Below are 7987 nucleotides of genomic sequence, written 5' to 3'. Positions count from 1 at the left end.
CACAGTGTAAAATGTTGATAGGGGATCAAATAAAACTGAACATCCCATTTCTGAGACATCAGCTCTGTTTTAGTTACAAAGCCAAAACAAAAAGGAAAGCCACGAAGCGGGACACACACTATCAATTCGCCTCACCATGTAGACAGTCCGGCCAAGGGACTTGGCTTTCTCCTCCGCCAGTGCTGGCTCGAGAGGGGCCTTGTGGTCGAGCGTGTTTTATTGCCTGCCCCAAACTCCCAGATAGCTGGGCCTCCAAGCACAAAAGTGATCGTGGGGGAAAGGCGGAAGGGGGCCCGGAGGCTGTCTCCGCATCTCCCAGGGTGAACACCACGTCTGACAGGTCACATTCAGGCCACCACACGGATGGGGACAGCGCCCCACCGCTCTGGGAAGCGTCCCCAGCTGTCTCCTCTGCTCACCGCGCCCAGGGAAAACTCGGTTCTAGCAGTTACGGTCAGCCATTTAAATCACATTACCCTGTAAGTGGATATACAAATTGTCAGCCCTAATGAAATTTAGGAGGAAGCAGTGGGAGGGGTGAAAACACTCAGAGCTGGTTTCTTGGTTTTCGGACCCGGATTCAAGTGGTTTACACTACTCGCTGAAAACGTGCTTGGCGTGCGGTTTTTCTGCCAGCTCTCGGAGGCTCCCCCGGGGAAGCCAGGGTTGAGTCTTCTCCTCCGGTTCACCCTGAAACTGCGCCGCGGGACGGAGCCCCGTGTAGACATCCAGCTGCTCCCGGCCGGAGAGGGTCTTCCTCATCTCTGCACCCCTCCGAAGGCCTGGCGCTCAGAGGCACCCGGGAAATGTGGAAGGAAGGCGGCAGAGCAGACAGCCCCCATGCACAGCCGGAGTCGTGAGAGTCCGAGAGGCCCTAGGAAAGGAAATCCACCGGGCGATGCCAGAAGTCGCTCCGTGGAGGCTGCGGGGGCGGCGCGGGCGGGGAGAATGGCCCCCTTTCAGTGTCTTCTCACCGAACACTCGGACTCCCGAGGCGGTGCGCCGAACCGCGTATCGGATTAACTAATGAATTATCTGCCACTAAAAAATCGATCAGGCTTCTCTCTCCGGGGCGGACAGGAGGGCCAGTGGAGGAAGATAATAATACAATGGCTTCCATTTATTGAGTGGTTACCCCGTGTGCTTGACACGGCGCAAACACTTGGCCCTGTAATCCTCACAAAACCCCTGCTCAGTGGATATGGTTTGCCCCCTTTACAGACGAGGAAATGAAAGCTCAGAAAGGTCGAGAAACTTGCCTGAGACTGTGCAGGTGTTTCTGACGCCACAGCTCACAGGTTTTCCCTATTCTCCACACCCCACCCCCACCCCACTCCATGCAGGTGAGGCACCTGCGTGCATGCGGTGGGCGTGTGGGTGTGTATCGGAGAAGAGAAGCTTTCTCTACATCACAGGACTGCTGGGCCCAAGCAGCGTGGGCCAGCTTTCATTTGCTTTCCTTTTATTCCCAAACATCAGGCCTTGAACTCCTGTTCTCCACCCTGACATAGAATCCACTTCCTGGGACACGACATTGCTCTGCAGAAAATCAAACTCACTCACTCGTGTGACCCCATCCAAACCGAGGTGCATGTGTCAGGGAGTGAGGCCCAGAGAAGGAAAGGAATGTGCCCAAAGTCACACAGCAAAGTGGTGGCCAGCGTGGGACCAGAATCCAGACAGTGAAAGTCTTGCTGGGGCGCCCTTCTTACAGCCCTGGTCCAGGATTCTCCCAGTGCTGGTGCAGGTGCAGAGGGAAACTGCCTGACACCCATGGGGGCTCTCCAATGGCACAAGAATGAGACCCCTGAGATGGCCTCAACTTGAACACTAGCGCAAGTGACTCTGGGTCGGAATGAGATGTTAGATTTCTAGCATTTCTAGCTTTCCCTCTTTCTCTTCCCAGCAACGCCGGGGGGCCGAGAGACCTGGCTTTGCTTCTTACCAGCGCTATAGTTTGGGAAACATATTTAATCTCCTGAGGCTTCTCTTGCTTCTATAAAATAGAGACAGAAACCTTTCTTTTTGTCAGATGCTGCGAGCTCAAACAAAATAATATAAGTAAAAATATTATGTGCTTAATAAATGGGAACAGTTGCTAATGAATCTGTGCCGTAAGTAACACAGATCTTCTTATGTCCGTTTTGTGGACAAGAAGACTGAGGCCCAGAGAGGAGGCTCAGTGGCTTGCCCAGAGGGGCACAGTTTGCTACCCACAGGAAGTGAAGTGGGGCGAAGGGTGTGCCTAGGATTCAGGAGTCCAGGCTGCTCTTCCCAGCCTCAGAATCTTGCTCTGTAAAGAGGAGGTAAGTCCCCACCCTGCTCATGTCATAGTCTCTCCTAAGACATGGGAACGCATTCCGCAGAGTTTCCCATGGATGGGGGAGGACTCGGCATGTCTGAGCTGAGGCTAAGCCCATCCTCTGACTCCCCACCCTCTGCTTCCCCAAGCTGAACCTGATTCAAGAACCTTCAGGAGCCCCCTCCCAGTGCCTTGAAGGGAGCGCTCAGCAATTTGCTGAATCAGGGAGGTTCATGAGTCATTGAAAGCCAGCAGTGAAATGTGGCTGGTTTCTCCCCATGCCAGGGATCACCACCACCACCACCATCATCCCTGCTACCACTTGAGTGCCTTCTTGGTGCCTAGCCATCCTCGCAAACACCGTCTAACCTTATCATACTTCATGTTACCCATAAGAATACTGAATGAAGCTCAGAGAGGTAGGTAACTGGCCAAAGGACACACAGCTAAGAAAAGCAAGGCTTGGATTTCTTCAGTTCTTTGTCCTCCCCTCTGCACCATGCTTATGGTGGGTTTCTAGGGGTGAGAGAGGGGTACCCTCCTGCAGGTGCTGTCACAGGAGAGAGGGGAGGTAGACCACCACTCAAATACTCTGGAATCTTGACCCATGGGAGAGACTGTTTGCAAAGCTACCATAGCAGCTGAGGTCCTGTACAGACCCCCTTGGCAACGGAGTCTAGTTCTCCACCTCTGTGAACCCGGGCTCTCCTCGGGATACTTTGACTGATACTATGCTGCAGAAGTGATGTAGTGTAACTTCTGAATTCAGGCCCCAAGAGGCCCTGAAGCTTCTTTTGTGACCTTCATGGACTGTGGGATCACAACATGAAGGAGGCCAGGCCAGCCTCCCTGAAGCTAAGAGGCCACATTGAGAGAAAAGCTCAGGCAGTAGCCACAGTCAAGCCCTGACTTGTGAGTGAGGCCAAGTAGGCTTATTCAGCCCCTAGCCGACCTGCCAGGCCCCAAGTAAGAGCAGAGGAACGCCAGCTGAGCTGGTCCAAACTGTTGCCCCACAAGATCACAAGTCATTCAGCAATAAACTGATAAAGGGAGTGATTTGATTGCTCCTGGCCTCAGTTTTCGCATCTGTAAAATGGTGGTGACGTTCCTATCCATATTTGATGAGCTTGTTATGAAGAGTGAATGAGATGAAGCCAGTGAATCGAATCTTGGGCTGAGTCCGGCACAGAGTTAGCAGCATCTCCATCAAGGGCTTACCATTAGGGTGCGCAGCTCTGGTCCTGGCGTCTGAGGCGAGTGGCATGAGGAGAGCCCTTCAGTGGGTGGGGGGAGTGTGTACATAGAGGGTGGCCCTGGGACAAGAGTGCGAGGTAGAACTTACAGCAGGTCACACTAGTGGAACAGAGGTTGGCAAGCATGTGACTAGAATCTTTTCGGTTAGAGGGACTTTAAGGCCATCCCAGGTTAGGCTAGAAGCCCAGGACTGCAGAGTTTTGAGTCAAGGCAATGCAACACCAAAATGTCCCCAAGATCATGACGTCCTTCAGGGTCCAAGATCTAAGGAACTGAGGAGGCAGATATCTCCACAGGGTCATTAAAGTTCAGTTCTGAACATGCCCCACCCCTGCCGGCTATCTTCCCATGATTGCCTGTTCCCCCTAAGGAAGATATCTAGGCCCTGCCTAACTGCAGTGTGAGCTGCCATGCACCCCAACCTCATCCCCCCCACCATTCCCTTTCCCTTTCACAAGCTGGCGTACCCCTCGAATCACAGATCCTTGGATGGACCGCATCTTCTCTTACCTCCAAGCTTTTGCACAAGCAGTGTTCTCCTTCTTGAATGCTGTTACCCATGCTTCTCCCACTTAAACTAGATAGCCCCTACTTGCCTTTAAAAGCTCAGCTAAAATGTCACTTTCTCTAGGGAGCACCCTTGATATCCAAGTCTGGGTTTGGCTCTCCCCTCTGGGCCCCCTCTGGCACTCCATCCTTCCCTGATCTCCTGTCATTGTGACTGCCCATCACTCAGGGAGGACTGGACCATGTTTACTTTGCTCACCTCTGTAACCCATCACCTAAATCAGTGCCCGGCATACAGTAAGTGTTCGTTAAATATCCCTTCCTTCTGAGTAAATGATAAAGTAGTAAATGAGTTCGAAGGGTCCTTAGAGAAAAAACAACAAAAAGGAAATCAGAGGCTCAGTAAGGGGAAAAGAAGATTTGCCCCAAATTACACACAAAGCTATGTCAGAAGCAGGAAAAGTCCCCGCCTTTACTGAATGAGGCCTATTTTCTTAGATGGCCAGGAGGGACCCTGGTTGATGAAGGGAGGAGCCCTCTCTGATAATGAATGTGGATGAGTCAGGACAGGTCTGAGCTTTCCAGGGACGGCATTCTCCAGGTGAGACTGCATGCTTCTCAGGGGCCAGAGTCCTCTGGGGGTGGGATGGGAAGATGTGCAAGGGACCTTCCCAATCTGTGACTCTTCCGCCCAGGGACCCCCACTGTGTCCAAGGACTCGGTGACCAACCTGGGTCCTGACTGCAGGAGCGTGACAGGTGGACTGAAATACCAGGAGAAGCATGGGCTGGCTAGAAAAACAGCACAACTACTTGCTGTATCAAACTCCAAGATGCCTGTCAGTTGATAGAAGTTTATAATTTAGTCATGTAACAGTGTAAGGAGGGAGTTTCTGGTCAAAGCATGGCTTTCTTCCACATGGCGGCGGGGGGGGGGGGGCGGGAATCAAGGACCCAGGTTTCTTTCTTGCTCTGGCTCCATCAACCCCTAGCACATCAGAGCCCGCTGCTCCCAACCAGTGGAAGGGAAAGATGCCACGGAGAACTCATACCGGCTTCTCAAAACCTCCACGCTCCAAAATCAACAGGCGCCATCTCTGTTCATGTTCCATTGTTAGAAACTAGCCCTTTGGCCATCCCTAGCTGCAAGGGGACCTAGGAAATGGAGTCTTTGGGTAGACAGCCCTCTTGCAGGATAAATTCCACATCGGTAAAGGAAGAGCATGAATTTTTGGTGGACAAATCTACTCTTGGGTCAGACTTCAGTTCTCTAAACTTCCATGTCTTCATCTATAAAATGAAGGTAACAGCATTACTTCAGAAGATTCTTGAAAATCTTACTGAAATGAGTGAAAGATAAAACCCTTAGCAAGTACCAAGTACAGAATAAAGGCTTGTCAAAGTCAAATATTACTTTCCTACCCCACTGTTTTTTTAAACCATTAGAAATGAGATTTGTCCAAAGGTGATTGGCTTCCTTCAGCTCCTCTGCCTTTTACACCTTCCTCTCTCCCTTTCTTACCCTTCTCTGTTCACCTCGCTTTCTTCGTTTTCTGCACCTTTGTGGTCTCTCTGTGTCTCCAGACTCCCCTTGTCGCCTCCCTGAGCACATTCGTCCCCTCCTATCGACCCATGCCTCGAAGCAGATGAGCTGCCCCTCGGGACCAGCCTCCGCCAGCACAGAACAGACACCAGGACTCCATCCCCTGGGCAGCCACGGACTACAAGCCAGACAGCTCTGGACTCAACAGCACCTGCCAGAGAGGGGGGGCTCTCAGGCCCAGCACTTCCCAACTCAGCCACGGGATAAGAGCAGGTGCTAAATGACCAGAAGTCAAAACCTCCAACCAACTCCGAGTTAAGCAGCAGGTTTCTTTCCTGCTGTTCTTCGACTTCAGCATTGCCAACACGCCAAGGAACATCGTGCGTCTCTCAGTGGGCAATAAGCCGTCATCTATCATCTCCCTAACTTGTTTGGTCATGACACGCCTTCTGTTGAGCATCTCCTGGGTCTGTGAGTGAGGGAAGGCTCTTTAGAAATTGCAGCTCAAGATCCAAAATCAAAGAACAGAATACACATGTGTTAAGCTACTGGGGCAGGCTGGTTAGAACAATTTAGCTGATAATTGATTGTCTTTGTTTTTGATACTAATCCCCCCCTCTTAACTCACTACTATTTGGGGGCTTTGGAGGTGGCCTTTTGCAGGTTCTGTCATGTAATTTCAGTATCCAACCTAATTGCCCTTATGCCCATGTGTCAGTTGAGGACACTGAGATCAGAGATTCAAGAATGGCGGTGGGGCTAAAACCTGAGAATGGATGTGGTTTTCATTCACTCCTTAAATAGTTATTGAGCTCCTGTGATGTGCCAGACAGTTCTTGACACCAGAGTCTAATCTTCTTTATTTCTTTGTTTAACCTCATTGGCTAACTTTTTTTTTTTTTTAAAGATTTTATTTATTTTTTGGCAGAGAGAGAGACAGCGAGAGAAGGAATACAAACAGGGGGAGGGGCAGAGGGAGAAGCAGGCTTCCCGCCGAGCAGGGAGCCCGATGCGGGGCTCGATCCCAGGACCCTGGGATCGTGACCTGAGCTGAAGGCAGACGCTTAACGACTGAGCCACCCAGGCACCCCACCTCATTGGCTAACTTACAAATCCAGACCCTGGGTTTCAATCAGGGTGGTTTTGGTTTTGCCGCCCCTCTCCCTGGGAACGTTCGACAATGTCTGGAGACATATTTGGTTGTTAGCAGTGGGAAGGTGCTATTGGCACCTCGTGGAGAGAGGCCTTAGGAGGCCACTAATCATGCCATGATGCCTAAGAAAGTCCCTCCCAGCCAAGAATTGGCTGGCCCCACATGTCAACCATGGTAAGGTTGAGAAATTCCGATGTAGAAGAAAAACACTTTTAAAAACCATCACAAGTGCACGAACGTGCAGGGGTCAGTTAGGCGACATAAATGGCTGGTAAATTGGACATGCCCCCCCCCCCCCACTCCGGCTCAAACAGACAGCTCCAACTGATTGTTGCTATGGGGGCCAGTGATATCATGTATCCAGGTGGCCAGCCCTTCCCATTGTTCAAGCCAGAAACCCAAATTTGAATGTGCAAATACTCTTGTTGGCAACTAATTTGAGCGTTTTTTAAAATGCTTCGCCAAACAAAACACATCTGAAAATGTGGTGTAAGACAGTGGGCCACAAGTCGATCAGCTCCCCGGACACCGAGGGTGACTTGCTAGCATCCTGCTGGCCACTGTCGGGACTGTTAAACAGAACCGGCTCACACTTCTTGGGTTTAGTCTTCAGACTTATTCTGTCCTTTCTAGCGAGCATTTAGTGAGCACCTACTATGTACTAGAACCTGCTCTAAGCACTCCGAACACGTTAACTCATTTTATCTTTCAGTAACTCTAAGAGGTGGGTATAATATTGCCTCTCATTTTAAAGACAAGGGTTCAGAGAGGTTCTACAACTTCCCCAAGGTGACACAGCGCAGGTGTGTCCAGGTACCAGGATTTGGAATCCAAACAATCTATGTTCTTAGCGGCTAAGCCAGGCTGCCCTATGGAAGACACTGCATCTCCATTTCTATACAGGAAAACTTACAAAGGACTTTTCTGGCTCATTAGTCAATTCAGGCAAGTCAACAGTCCCCCATTGTACTTAGCCTGTATTCCTTAAGAGCTCAGGACCTGAGTCCCTCCATCTAAAGCTGTGGTTCTCAGCTGGGGGTAATTTTGCTCCCTGGGGCACATTCTGCAATGTCTGAGGACCTTGTTGGTTGTCACGAATTGGGGGAGGTACTGCTGGCATCTAGTGGTTAGAGGCCAGGGATGCTGTTAAACCTCCATCACACAGGGGACACTCCCACAATAAAGAATTAACCCAGCCCCAAATGCCAACAGTGCTGAGGTTTTAAACA

The sequence above is a fragment of the Mirounga angustirostris genome, unplaced genomic scaffold (genome assembly GCF_029215605.1).
Source record: "Mirounga angustirostris isolate CCGP_5_RB_7025 unplaced genomic scaffold, mMirAng1.0.hap1 SCAF_1, whole genome shotgun sequence".
Classification (NCBI taxonomy): Eukaryota; Metazoa; Chordata; class Mammalia; order Carnivora; family Phocidae; genus Mirounga; species Mirounga angustirostris.
The sequence above is the reverse complement of the archived record's forward strand: the minus strand, read 5'-3'. Positions refer to the sequence as shown.